The following is a 15,665-nucleotide window of genomic DNA, read 5'->3' as shown; positions in this document are numbered from 1 at the left end:
TCGGACCTACCCTGTCTGCTGCCTTAAACCTAGCACTTGCAAATTGCTGGCTGCATTACCACTGTTTGTTGCCTTTATTATTTATTTATTGTTATTTATCTGTTTCTCCTCTGCTTCGCACTTTCCACCTCTCCCCCCTTCCATGCACTTTTTCCCTCCCCCCTCTCCCATGCACTTGAGCGTTCTCAATGTCACTGGGCCTAGTAAGATCGCTGTTTTGTTCTCCCCTGTTCCCCTCCCTTGCCTTGTCGCGCTCTGAAACACTTGTGTACGAGCGCAATAGAAATAAAATATCAATCAATCAATCAATCATTGATTTACATTATCAAAAAAGCCCAGGTGAGCTCACACTCTCTGTGTGGATGGTAAAATTCCTCACAGTCATAGCTCATTTATTTACCCATTTTGTTAGTGAACATTTCAGGGTTTGTATCAGCTCGCTTTTACCCATTAGATTCACATATAACATAGGGCCTATTCTGTTGGGGTGGAGCATCATCCCCAATGCTGCATTGTCCCTCTATCCCAATACATTCACCCAATGTTTCACAACATACATTTTCACCATAGCCATGCAACCCTTAAATTACCCTAGAGCCTGCAAAAGCTGTTTATTCTGAATGTTCTATACTTCTATACTTATAAATCGACCAGAGTTCCTTATGCCGTTGCCTTCATATCACAACAACACTTGGTAAAAAGCATGATATATATATATATCCCTCTGTGTTTCAAAGATATCCTACCCCCCTGATAATGCCACAATTGTGGGCACTATCAACTGATTGACCATATGCAAATCAAACGTTGTCACCCCCAAAGAGGCAGCCCAGCAAGAACTGCAAGGTCATATTCCTTCTGCACAAACCCAGACATGTTTCAGCTTCAAATGGAGTCATCAGTAAATTGTAAAGTCTGTAGGCCCAATTGACATGTGACTATGTCTAGGCATACCCATTCCACTCGGGGTGACCTAAGCAAAACTAAAAGGTGTCGATTGGAAGGTTTTAAATTGCTCCTAACCACAAGCACTGCTCTGGACAACCCACAACACCATCACCTTTGTATTTTGTGTTTTATTTTATTTCGATGGTGCTATACGCCAAATTGCTTTTACGTAGGGTAACCAATAGGGTTAAGTAGTAGAAATAGAAAGAAAATAGTCTTTCAGATGATTCCTGATGAGAGAGACCTAATAGATAGCACTAGGATGTCCCAGTGCCTTGGAGCAAGACGTGAGAAGGACCGCTGGCGGGAAAGTGCACAGAGGGGGACAAGGAACTAAAAGAAGGAACTGAGATTGATAGCAGAGTTCATGAGAGTGGGAGTAAAAAGGAACACAAGCAGAGAGATAGGGCGAATGCAGAGCGTGTATTGCTTTGAATATAATACAAAAGAAATGAAAGACGAGGCGGGATTCAAATGGAAGCCAAAGAAGTGATGAAAGGGTAAAGGAAATAGAATGATGATGAGGTAATCCAAGAAAAAGATGAACATATGATTTGTAGATGGACTGTAAGGGAGAAAGCTGGTTAAACGGGAAGACCCAGGAGCAGTAATCTAGCCTGGAGAAAACAAGAGAAGTAATCAAGAGCTTGGTCACATGAAAGGAGAGATAAGGGTGTGCTTTCCTAATCTTATCCTGTTGGTAGAAACAAGTGCAGGAGATGACAAAGATATGAGCAGCAAAAGAGAGAGGAATTGAAAAGAATGCCAAGATTTCTAGGAGACGGAGATAAGGGTAAATTAGCAGGAGGAAAAGTTGTCGACCGGGGAGGAATAAGGGGTGTAATAGAGGAAGTAGGACTTCTGTTATGGTAGCATTTAGGTGAAGATAGCTGGAATCCAGTGTTGGAAGGTTAGCAGACAGGTGAAAGAGAAAATAAGAAGGGAGTCAGTTAGGAAGGACAAAGAAAAGAAAATGTGTATGTCATCGGCATAGAAATTGTGAGAGAGCTCGAAAGACGTGATTATAGAGGACAGTTGGATGGGTACAGAGAGAATAGAAGGGTGCCAAATACAGAACCCTGAGGTACACTGTACTGAAGGGGTAAGATAGAAGAAGTAGAGTTGGCCCAAGAGAATGAGTAGTGCAGTTAAAGAGGTGGGAATTAAACTAGTCAAGAACAGAATAGTGGAAACCCAAGTGAAATAGAGTGGAGAGAAAAACAGAATGGTCTACAATATCAAATGGTGCAGACAGATCAAGCAAGATAAAGAGGGAAGACTGTTTAGCGTAGCAAGAGAATAGTAAGGAATTAGTGCCATATGTGGGGGGGGGCTGTCTCTGTTATGTGATGTGGATGAAACCAGATTGAAAGGCAGGCAAATGAGAGGAACGATTGAAGTGAGCAGATGCTTGAATGCAAGCAATACACTCAAGAAACTTAGATAGAAATGGGAGTAGAGAGACAGGACGGTAGTTAGAGGAAAGTGAGGGGTCAAAAGTTGGCTTTATCAGAATTGGGATAATGGGGGCATGTTTGAATGCTGTTGGAAATGTTGCAGAAGTTAAGGATGTGTTAAACAACAGGGGTAGATAGGGATGAAATAGAGGATAGATCTTAGGTATCAAAGCAGAGGGTCAAAATGAGATCCTGGGGAATTATCTTGAGCAAGGTAAGTAGTGACCTCAGACTTGGTGAGAGGAAAGAAAGACAAAACGACTGAAGATATAGCATTTACAGGAACTGAGGGTGAACTGGGTGAGCAGTGAAACTAAAGAAGGTTGACTTTAGGCATAAAGATGTTGGCAAGGTTAGAATCTTTTCATCCTGCCAAGCCATTGCAGATGAGGAAAGACTAAAGGCCTTATGACGGGATTGGCAATAATTTGGCAGTAAATTGATTACATTTCCACCAAACTTCATTGCCGCTACCACCACTTGTGCCGATGGAGTTAACAAGGGATTACATGTGTTGGTTCGTCCCCATTTTTGGAGTCCATAGCACTCCATGGGGATCTTTGGAGGATTTTGATGATGTACCGCTGATGGAATTACTGTGTGGTCAATCAGCATTAGAAAAAACAGCACTGAGCTTGGAATCAACAATGATTCAAATGTAGCAGGACATTAATAGCATCGAGGTACAGAGATGGCACTCCCAAATATCATGGCACAACAGATGTTGCCACCAGCTTTTGATGAATGATGCAGCATAAGGTGTGGATCCAAACTGTCAACGCTCATGGCCCCATAATAAAATCAGGGAATTGGCTTTGTATTTAGTAAAGGAACACAGACATACAAGATAAGGACTTTACTAAACATGATAATGGCATTCCTTAAACATGGGCAGTCATTGGTATCTATATTTTGTGCAGTTTGGTCTAAAAACAAATAATTATGAACATGACACATTTGGTACACATAATAACAACCTTTGGGAACAAGTAGTCCGTTAACAAAGTATCCCACTGTGTTTGATTCGTGTATGTTGCACTGGTGTTTTTTCTTACAAGTTCTTGATGGCTTTGGACATTTTGTCTCAGAAGAAGTAATGGTGTTGCTACTTTTTCAGTACCCCATGCAGAAGGATTTTGAAAGCGTGTGACCAAACCTGATAAAGTGTTCTCGCTGATAAAGTCCCCTTGCTCCAAGGACATTGCATAATAAAAGAGAAAGGCATATGGAAATTATATTTTAAAAAAAGTGTGATGTGTGCTGCTGTGCATCCATTTGATCGTTCCTTGGCTCTGAAATATTCTTGTTTAAGAAGCTACATTTCTCCACATGAATCCCTGAAAGTGGCTTGCATCCTGCAGAGATCTCACATGTGCACCTGTATTTCCCTCCTCCAGGTTTTCCAATTGCAGCAGTACACCTTCACAACATACCCCAGTGACAGAAGGCAAACATAGTTAAAAGTTCTGTTTTTTAAATCCATGCGATTTTGGTCTCTCATCTATAATTGCATGAAGTCAACATTATGGAAAATGGAGCTCAGTGTAATTATTCCAAAAAGTCAATTACTTGTGTTAGAACGTCTCCTGCCTGGCAATAGTGAAGGTTAAGGATGACCAACAAGGTATGGGGACTGTGTAAACTAACTAATGATGAATGAAGGTGGTATGGGGAGGGTCTCTTGGCCAATCCCACATTTTCCCCACAGTTCTGCAGTGTTATCCACTATGAACACACTCCAGATGCTGGCCCTTTAATGGGATCCACTGACAGTATAAGAGACTTTACACTAAGTAGTAAACTCACTCTAGATCTTGTTACTGGGTCACCGAGGGTAGAAGGATGCGTTCTAACCACTTACACAGATAGAGCATAGGATGGAGCAGGGCAGAGGCTAAACTCTGCTGTATTCCGGCACTCCCATGCATGCACAGCAAAGTGAGTTGTGTCCATCCAAAATGTTAGACCAGGCTTTTAGAGCCCTGGTCCACACAACGAGAAACACTCCACATTCACAGTGTACACACCTGGAATGGATATCCACATACTTGAGCACCTAATATGTGGCCATAACACAGAACAGCTATATGTACTGTAGCAGAGATTTGCCCAAGGGGAATGATTAACAGGGCATATACGCCCATCAAAGGAGACAGAGAGGTGAGACGTGAGAGTTAGGGGTTCAGTTGGAGACAGATGGTGGATAGAGCTGGAGTTAAATTGGGCAACATGAAGCTAGAGGGGAGATGCAGGATACTGGGAAGACTGGAAACAGGAAGATGAAATTGGGAAGCGGGAGACTGGAGGAAGAAGCAAGTGGGGTTGGAGATGGAGGCAGGTCGGTGGAGAGTGATGGTCAAAGAAAGTGAAGAAAGCCAGCAGGAGGGAGGGGGAGACAAGAGATTGGAGATGATACACTGGAACAAGCACAGGAAAGTAGTAAGGAGGGAAGTACAGACAAGATAAACCTTGAGAAGAAAGACTGGAGTATCAGTGGAGCCAACAAGGGAGTGAACAACACTGGAGCCTGTTGTGAAAATGGTCAAGAGGTAGGGTGAGAAGTCATTTCAATCATCAGCAGAGGTGGTGACTTGTCTGAAGGGGTGAAGAAGAAGGGGGTAAGATCTTTACTTATGAAGAGGGAGGTGGGCACAGGGGTCTAGGAGGTCAATATATGGGGGGAAGAGGGGGGAACCAAGTAATCTGAAAAGGAGAGGTGTCCAAAGGGGTGATGTTCAGTTCAGTGTGTACATTTTATTTGGATTCAGGCTACATCAAAGTTAACACAACAACAATAAGACCATAATAATAGGGGGGCGTGGCTAACCGCCATGTAGAGCGGACATGTCTCCTGAGAGCTACGCGCTGATGTTCCATGATAAGCTGTCTTTAAGTGACTTTAAAGGGCTACCCTACAAGTTGCACCATCCACCGTAGAACCACCTCGGCAACTTTTGCACCGTCTCCCAATCAAAGCAGTGACGGCTAACACCTTTATCCGGCGAGCGAAGAGGGTCCCCGAGCGGATTCAAAATGGCATCTCCCACGCCCTGATCCCTTGAAAGGCCGGAACGCACTAACATCGCTGGCGAAACTGCCCGCCGGCAGGAGGAGAGGATCCTGAGTTGCCGACTTGCGCTGGACCCGGAAGAGGGGACCGAACAGCTACACTCATCGATCGAGAGGACCGATCCGGACGCCCTGATCGGACCGCGCCTTGCCCACGGCACGTGACCAGGCTTGGGTGTGCCCTGGACAGTCGATGGGGCACCTGGCGTGAGCAGTGGCCGACCGGTACCACAAAGGTAAGCGGGGGCGGCGGAGGACCACCCCGGACACCTACATTGGAGGCAGGGTGAGGGGGGCCTATTCTACCCCCCTGCGCCTGAACTTGGGCTGTCCTCCTCGAGGTGTTGTGACCCCCACCGTCTTCCTCCCCCCCGCCTGCTGATCCTTCACAGGGGGGAGGTGTGGGCGAAAACACCTGACCCCGCCTGCAGACTGACTCTCCGGTGGACCGCGAGGCCCACTCCTAGGGCACCCATCACTTCACAGCCGACAGCGGAGGGAGCCGATCGTGCCTGCCTGATCCGAGATTTCTTTTTGTTTCCCGAAATCGGCCTGCTACCCCGCTGCTTCTTAACATCGCCCTGCAACGGGAACGAGACCTAGCGGCCTCTCGATTGCACCCCCGGCATTTTTGGTGCAGGAAGGCCCTGTGTTGACGACATGTCCAGCAGGAACAGCAGGCCCAAGCAGCAGCGCCAGACCACGATGGACACCTTCGCTGCCTGTGAATCCCCGAATCCTGAGGGCACAAACAAAGCACCAGACGCTCAATCTAACCCCACGGCACCCGCGGCTTCAGAGCCTAGCAACACCCAGATACTCGAAGCCATAAAGCTATTCCAGGCAACAATGGAAAACAAAATAGATGCCGTTACCACAGACCTGAGCCTCCTGCACCAAGATGTCTGCTCCCTGGCTGGCAGGACTGAGGCGCTTGAAACACAAGTCCGGGAAAACACTGAATCCAAAACTCACCTTCTTCGAGACGTCGACGAGCTTCAGCAAAGGGTCAAAAACTTGGAGGACAGAGCCGAGGAGGCAGAAGGAAGGGCTTGCCGGAACAATATACGCCTTCTCGGTTTGCCAGAGGGTTCCGAAGGCTCTGACCGCACTAACTTCATAGAGAACCTCCTGCTACAAGAGGTAGGAGCTGGCAAACTCTCCCAGGGCTTTACCATCGAGAGGGCCCACAGATCCCTGGCCAAGAAACCACCGCCAGGGGCCCCACCCAGGCCGGTGATAGCGAGAGTTCTCAACTACAGGGACCGTGAGGTCATTCTGGCCTTTTCCCGAGCTGGCGGCCAAATCCATCGGGACTCTGCAAAAATCGCCATATACCCTGATTATACCTTTCAGGTTCAAATGAACAGAGCGCAGTTCATACACACCAAGACCAGATTGAAAGCCGCCGGGCTCGTTATATGCTACTGTATCCTTCCAGACTTAAAGTACTGCCTACAGCAAGGCGCACTTATTCGACACCCCGGCCCAGGCCAGGGACTGGATGGACGGATTACAGATCCCTGATATTGAGGAAAGGAAACGGAAACCGAGATAACGATCCTCCTGTCATTCAGGGGGGACCTATATTTGCTTGAACCATTACACAGCTGAATGGATCCTCCCCGCGGAGACCCGGAGTCCTTGTTCACTCTACCCCCTGATTGTTTTCCCTCTTTTTTGGGTACATATACCCGCCTGTAGGGCACCTGGAGACTGATGCACGGTCCAACGGAGCAGAAACGGGACAGTCATAACGAGGGCAACCTCGCTGGGCCAGTTCTGTTTGGAGTTTTTTTCACAGTTAAGTAGGGAGGGTGGGAATACGGGAGTTTTTGTACACGTTTTTGCACGAGTTGGGGACATGCACGGGACACATCGAGACCACGGGAACAATTCACATGCAACGCAGCACCTCCTATATCCCGAGCTCCACCCGCTACAAACAATAAACCACACCACCCCTATGGCTGACACAATAAGGGTCGTTACCTGGAACGTCAAGGGCCTGAACAGCTTTGTTAAACAACGACGGGTCCATACTTACCTGAAAAGATGCAGGGTCGGAATCGCCATGCTGCAGGAAACTTACTTAATACCCAAGAAACTGGAAGCCCTGGCAAAAACTTTGCGGGGTACCCTAATAGGTTCGACTTACTCCTCCTACGCCAGGGGGGTTCTGATTTGGATTGCCCCGACTGTTCCTTTCCAACTCACTAGCACTAAAACAGACAACGAGGGTAGGATGGTGGTGGTGTGCGGCTCCATAGAGGGCAAAGAGGTTTGCTTGGTCAGTACTTACGCACTTAATTATGACGCGACTGCCTTCTTCCATTCCCTTCATGCGCGACTCAGCCCATATGCAGACAGAATTATGATATGGGGGGTGACCACAACTGCACCCTTGATCCTCTACTTGACAGACCTGATAATAAACATGACCGACCCTCCCCCCCAGCCAAAATACTTTCAAAACTAATCCAACAGTTGCAACTCAGTGATCTATGGAGGGTCCAGCACCCTGAGCAGCGGGAGTACTCCTTCTACTCCCCACCCCACGCCGTACACACCAGGCTGGATTACATCTTTCTCAGCCTAACGCAACAGTCCATATTTGTTGATGCGCGCTACCTGCCTAGGGTGCTGTCAGATCACTCTCCCCTTCTGGTAGCCTGGGAGGTGTTTCCGCCCATACCCCGCATACCCACATGGAAGCTGAGGTCCGAGGCCCTACTTGACACTGCATTCAAGGAACGCATTAAAGATAGCACTGAAGAATATTGGCAAAATAATCTGCATAACGTTAGACACTTGAGCACAACGTGGGAAGCATATAAGGTGGTCATGAGGGGCGAGATGATTGCAGCGGTTGGGGGAGCCCAGAGATCTCTTACATCCTCGCTTGAGCGCGCAGAAAGGGACCTGAGTACGCTCGAAGGTAAGGCTGACTCATCCCCTGACCACTTAAAAAAGTGGCCGAACGTAGACAAACCTGCCTAACTCATTGGGAATCCCTTGGTAAACTGAGTTATGCCAAACACACAGAAAGAATCCATGCCCTGGGAGACAAGCCTGGGAAACTCTTAGCATGGCTCTATAAAAGGGAAACCCCCAGGCCACCCATCTGCCATATACTCACCCCCGACGGCACGGCCGTACATACCCAACAAGAAATCAATACGGTCTTTACTGACTTCTATCGTAACCTGTACTCCGAAGCCCTGCCCCCCTCTGATACCAGGATCGAGGACGCCCTTGACGCCATCGTCCTACCTAAACTAGTCTTGCAATTGGCTGAGACCCTTGATGAGCCTGTCACCCCCGATGAGGCCAAGGTGGTAATCAGATCGCTACCAGCTGGGAAGACCCTGGGTTCGGATGGGCTCCCGGGGGAATACTGTGAGGAAACTCTTTCCCCAATATTGGCCCAGATCTTTAATGAGGCATTTGAGTGTGGCATCCTCCCGGACTCCATGAACGAGGCCGTTATTATACCCTTGCTTAAACCGGGGAGGGACGGGGCAGATTGTGGATCTTACAGGCCCCTCTCTATGCTTAATGTTGACTGTAAGATCCTCACCGCCCTGCTGGCGAATAGACTGCGCAGAGCTATCCCTCTGCTGATCCATCAGGACCAAACGGGATATGTCCCAGGGCGCTCCATCACTGATAACCTGCGCAGGCTGCATCATGTTATCTATAGCACTGAGGGAAGGCTGCAGAAACTTGCAGTGGCATCACTTGACGCCACCAAAGCCTTTGATTCAGTGAGGTGGGACTGGCTGTATGCCACTATGACCAGAATGGGGATAGGCCCTGTGTTCCTTAAGTGGACCCGGCTGGTTTACGCCAGCCCCATTGCGAGGGTACCTACCAACAAAACCTATTCCGCTAATTGGTCCTTACACAGAGACACCCGCCAGGGGTGCCCTCTGTCCCCCATGTTATACATCCTCGCCGCTGTATCAGTGGCGGCCTACCTGAGACAGGAATATGGAGAGGGTGGCATTAAGATAGACGGGTGACCCACCTCATCTCTATGTACGCTGACGACACCCTACTGTACCTAAGGGACCCTGAGCACATCCTTCCCTACATCTTGGAAACCCTGGACTGTTTCCACAAGCTCACCGGTATCCAGATCAATAGGACCAAGTCTTGCCTTTATCCCCTCGCAGCTCTCTACACCGACAAATACAGGTCCCTCCCCCCTCTGGCCCTCGAATGGCAGACTACTTCCTTCAAATACCTGGGGATAACTATACACCACAACCCAGCCACCGAACACATCCTTAATACCGTAAGGGCCAAACACTCTCTCAGGAAATCTATGGAGTTCTGGGGCCGGCTCCCGCTTTCGATGGCCGGGAGGGCAGGACTCCTCAAAATGGTCGCCCTTCCCTGCCTATTACATAACATCACTAACGTCCCCTTCAACATCCCCCCCTCTTTTTTGAAAGATTTCAACAAACTCTGTAGGGGCTTCCTTTGGCAGGGAGGCAGGCACAGGGTGGCATTGGAGACTCTCCAAAGACCGTACGAGAGGGGTGGACTTAAGATCCCCAACTTTGAGCTGTACTTCCTCGCCAGCCAGCTGAGACATGTCACGCAGGGGATGGCGAACGAAAGCACGACAGACACCCGTCTCCTTCAGCCGGCCCTCGCCGGTTGTTACTCAGAGACATACTGTGGGCCGGGGAGGGTGCTACGAGTCACTGCCCTTACCTCACCAAGCTCAGGATCCGGCTTTGGAAAAGGGCCTGCAAACTGGTCGGGTCGGATGACCCGTTTTCCCCACAGATCCCTATCGCTGCACTCATGGTCACTCACTCTTGGGGGCATGTCGAAACACATACACAATGGGAGCCCCTTGGGGTGGCCACACTGGGGGACTTGATTCAAGAACAGGAAATACTAACTTTTTCAGAATTCTGTGAGACCACGGGCCTCCCGGCTGGACAGTTCCTGTTGCACAGGGTGGTTGTACAGGCCTTGTGCAGTAGATGGCCAGTCGCAGCTGACCTGACCGAGGAGAACAAATGTATTGAAATGATATTGAACTCCGCTGAGGGGGGCCACGAAACCTCACAAATCTACAAAACCCTGTTATGGGGTACGACCAGGGGAGACCTCAAATGTAGGAGTAGGTGGGAAACTGAACTGGGCCTCGTTTTTGAAGACAAAGATTGGGGTGACATAACCCACTATCATAAGAAGGTCTCCAGGAACGCCCGCTTACAGCTCACTGAACTGTATATCACCAATAGAGCGTACCTCACACCGGAAGGCATATCGAGATTCACAGGAGCTGGAACCCAGGGCGGGAATGACTCATATGTTCTGGGGCTTCCCATAATAAGGGAGTTCTGGTCACAAGTAAAGGACAGAGTGGCTGGCGCAGTCATCGTAGTTGAGGTGGACGAGCCTACGACCTGCATTCTTGGCAAATACAGGCGAAACAGGAAGAACAAACCCCTATCCAAGCTCACTGACCTTATTTACATCACAGCCGAAAGACGTATTGCCATGGGGTGGAAAAGCCCCAGAGGTCCACATATGCCCCTATGGTGGGGTGAAGTGGATTATAGCTGAAACCGCGGCATGGGAAACGGCTATTCATGTGCAAAGACTGGATTCCAGCGAGGAACTATACCGCTGGGTGGTCCTGACGGTGCCCTTGCTCCACCCTGATGCAGATGATACGGAGCGGAGTGGAGGGAGTTGCCCGGATACGGGCACGAACTGGAGAGGAACAGTGAACTAACCGTGGTTTTGGGGGGTGGGGGAGGGAGAGGACGGGGTGGGGTTTTGGGTTGTTTTCTTGATATGCTTAACCATTTGCCAATGAAGCTTTTTTGTATTTGTTGTTTATTTCATGTTATGAAACCAATAAAAATATTTTCTTTTTTAAAAAACATAATAATAGTACACCAACAAATACAATCCTGAATGACAAAGACTCAAACTCAAATTCACATCACACAAAATGACATTTAAGTGCATACTGGAAAAGATTCATGATTCCGTTATACTTGGTAAGAAACACGAATAGCCAGCTGTACCCGAATTATCTAATGCATGCCAACCCTGGTTAAATAGTTCTTTCTTTTCTTAAAAGGCCTTTAAACGAAAAGTTGCAAATGTATAAGCCACTGAAGACACATATATGAGGGCCAGTTTATATTGACGTAAGCCAGACTCCCAAAAGAGTGGAATAAAAAAAATGCATTTATCATCTACATATAATGGGCGGAATTCAAAAAGAAATGCGGCTTAGTGTTCCCTCCTCCCATATCACAAGGACATAAACAAACCCACTCCTCATGCCATCGACCTTTCAATCTTTCTGTTAAGGTTTTTAGTGACAGCAGGCCAAGGGCTGCCTTTCGAGTTTGGCTGTACTTACTTTGGAAATACTCACAAACTCAAACACCATTAGTTGATGAGGACTGCATATTGCTGCTTGCAGTAATGGTTTTCATAAATTCCACTTTGAAACTCTTAATCTGGTGGTGTGGTACATATGGCAGGCAGTATTCCCGTTATTGATTATTAAGATGCAAAACTTTAAATGAGGCCCTACTCTAATACGATGCAGTGTCGACCGATGGGACCTGTTGGTAACCATATACATTTTGCAGTACCTTCCACAGGGGCTACTGTCATGAAAAGCTTGGTGGCATCCTTCTTTAACATCTCAGCTTCATGGCTTCCAACTAATCTATTCATCAGAGCTTCCATAATCTTTTTGGGAATTGATGGGAATATTATCTGTTCTATCAAACCAGAAATTGTAAAGCTTGTTTACAAAATCTACACAGACATGTAGAATATGTACATTACACAAGCTCAGAATGAATGTACGGTTTCTGTACACAATGTACACAAACATGTAGTGTATGTACATTGCTCACGCTTTGAAGAATGTACAGCTTCTATACACAATCTACACAGACATGTAGAATATGTACATTATGCAAGCTCAGAATGAATGTACAGATTCCCTACATACTGTACACAGATATATAGTGTATTTACATTACTCATTTAGAAGAATGAACAACTTATTTACAAAATGTACATTTAGGCACGTGTGAACTTACCAACAAGCCTTTCACTCTCAGAAACATCATATAGGCCATACAACTGGCAAAGACAAGCATCTTAGTTACCAGGGGGGGCATTAGCTATAATTAAGCATTCTCTCCCTTATTCAATATTCTGAACATTTTTAGGTACAAGTTCCCAAAATAGTGTTTATGTCTTTTTGGGCAGCAGCATGTCACAAACATTTCCGTTTTGGTTTTAACAATTTGGTCTCTTCTTAACCGCAGTCCTATTCACTAGTCTCTCCGAAATGCTCTTATATTGTCAAGAATTGGGGATTCTTCTTGCTGAGCGTTCAATAGCCCTCTTTCCAAATGTTTACATGAAGGGTTCAACCAGGAAGCATTCTTCTTAGTAGCCCTTATTTCCACTAGCCTCTCTTAACTCATTCCCTACTCTGACCAGGATGGCTTTGAAACATTGTTCAATTTTGAGCGATGGAGAATCAAACCTTGAGCATTGTATGATTTCATCATTGCTTTTTTCTGGAATAACCAAGCACATCATTGAGGAGCTAATGCCGGGTCCCATCTAATATATTTACCACTATTTGCTAATTTAGGATTCTACCATGTTCATCCCTCTCTGTGGCAATGAAAGATCCCCATTCAATATTATTACACGTTCATTATGATACATTTCTTGCCTTGCAATTACTTAAAAAATAATCTCATTTGTATTAGCTGCTCTAATAGAAAAATTACATAATTGTTTGTATTTATATGTCTTCTGTTATAACTGTAAAGACCGGAGGGGGGGTCTGCACTTGCGCTCTCTATATGGTAGAGGGGAGGCACAGAGACCCCTGCCAAGATTCTCTATTACGGTAGTAATGGACGAGCAATCAAGCCGTTAAACACAGCTCTGTGTGGAGATCTCCCCACCTGGGCAACCTGTAGAAGAAAGATACAAGCCCAGTCCATATATTGTTCACCCTTAGACTTCCTAATAGTTCTGCAACCCTAAAGTACCTTGGTGTTGTCGCGTTCCGCGTCGGGGAAATCGACAACCCTTCTTGAGTGTCCTCCTTTTCAGGCAGGAGTCACGGGTTGTCAAACGTCTGACGGAGAACAGGTCGAGCTGCGACGGTGAAGTGGCTTTGTCGTTCCTAGCGGTGCTCGTTGACGGGGAAGCGTAAACGTCCTGCCAGGAAGAGGCTTGCCGGGCACCTGGTGTCGATAGTTCGGGACCACAAAGAGTTGAAGAACTGTGGCCCAGCAAGGGCGTCGAATCGTCGGCGTCTCTGTGGTCTTTGGGTGGCGGGAAACTTACCGGTGGATGTGTCTCGGCGCATCAACGGTCAGGCCTTCTCCAGAAGGAAATATTGGCGACGATGCGGACGAGAGCGTCCTTGGATCAATGAAGTTCTTAGACAACAGGAGCACAGCGGCTCCGGTCGGCGACGGTGGTCGACGACAGTGGCGGACAACAGTCCGGGTGCTTCTCCTTGGAGTTCTGCAGTAGTCCCCGTATTGGGTAAGCAGCCTGTCGAATGTCTGTCTACCGGGGAGCTTAGGCAAAGATCAGCTGTGCACGATGGTCCCTCGTGGCTCGGGAAGAGGGCGCCTTACCAGGTCCTCTCTGGGTCAGTTCTTGAAGCACAGCAGCTTTCAGATTGAGAAGGAGAGCAACCGCAATTCTTCTCGTCCAGCAGGGCTCAAGGTTAAGCTTCACTCAAGTTACTCGTCGTAGTGGACTTCAGCTTCTGAACACGATTGCTAGCAGTGAGAGGTCCCCAGATATACTGTTGATCTACCATTCATTCCGCTGGGTTGCACTCAAGCATCCAATCACGACTACAGGCATTCATGCAGGCAGGCAGCCAATCAGGCACACAAGGTAGGCAGGCCATTCACTTCTCTCCAGATACTCACAACAAGTTATGTGTATTGGGACAAGTACCGAGCCATTCAACACTCCAAGCTGCATTCATACCAGTTTCTGGCAGGGCTGTCTCAACCATTGTGTCAAACACCAGATACTAGACAGTCACAACGTAGAATGTATATTCGTCACACACTCCATTCACCCAGGTCCCACCCACAGGCGTACCCACAACATACGGTCATTGAGAAGGCTCCAGCCAGTCTGGTCGTCACTTCCGCACACTACCATATACGGAACTTCCACCCAACAGCCAGTCAGGGGGAAGGGACAGAGGCAGGGCTTCCCGGGACTTCGGGAAGATCAGGGTAACAGGTGATGGAAGGCAAGAGGCCATGGGGGCAATTTTGTCTCCATCAGGAATCTACTAATTCCAATGACAGGGCCTGGGCATCCCAAAATGGAGGATGCTCAGGGCACCAGCCATTTCAGCACGGAGCTGCCACCAGCCCGTACCCTGCTCTTTGGGTCACACACAGGTGCCCAAAAACATACACTAGGGGCACGGGGTTGTACCCCTACCTATGGGTGCCATAAGGGTATCCCAGGGGTCCATTCACCAAACCAATAGGAGAAAGAGCTGCACTGCCAGGAGTCACACCTGAACTCCTGCGCGGAAAACACAACAGAACACACGATAAAAAGCAGAAAAGGATAAGGATACGGAGGCCATGACCCTCAGACTAAGGTGGACGGTGCCTAATCTCCCACGGGATAGACACCCTAATCCAGACGGTCAACATACCTTCTGGAAAGGCCATCTGCATTATCGTGACTCTTCCCTGGTCTGTTCTCAATGGTAAAGTCTAGTCCTTGTAGACTAATGGACCACCTGAGCATTTTCGGGTTTTCACCCTTCATCTGCATAAGCCACTTCAGGGGCTTATGATCGGTTTGGACTTTGAAAGTAGACCCGGTAAGGCAGGGTCTAAAATGTCTAAGCCTCCAAACAATTCAAAAACATTCCTTTTCAACAGTAGCCCACCTAAGTTCCCTACCCTTAAATTGTCTACTGATGAATATGATCGTATGTTCTCTTCCTTTGTCATCTAACTGGGACAAGACAGCTCCAATTCCGGTGTCACAGGCGTCCGTTTGAACGATAAAGGGCTTGCTATAATCAGGCGCACACAGCACGGGTGCCTGACACAGACTTCCTTTCAAGCCATCAAAGGCCCTCTGACAGTCTTCAGTCCAATT

This window comes from Ambystoma mexicanum, chromosome 7q (genome assembly GCF_040938575.1).
Source record: "Ambystoma mexicanum isolate Mex_15411 chromosome 7q, UKY_AmexF1_1, whole genome shotgun sequence".
Taxonomy (NCBI): Eukaryota; Metazoa; Chordata; class Amphibia; order Caudata; family Ambystomatidae; genus Ambystoma; species Ambystoma mexicanum.
Note: the sequence above shows the minus strand (reverse complement) of the source record.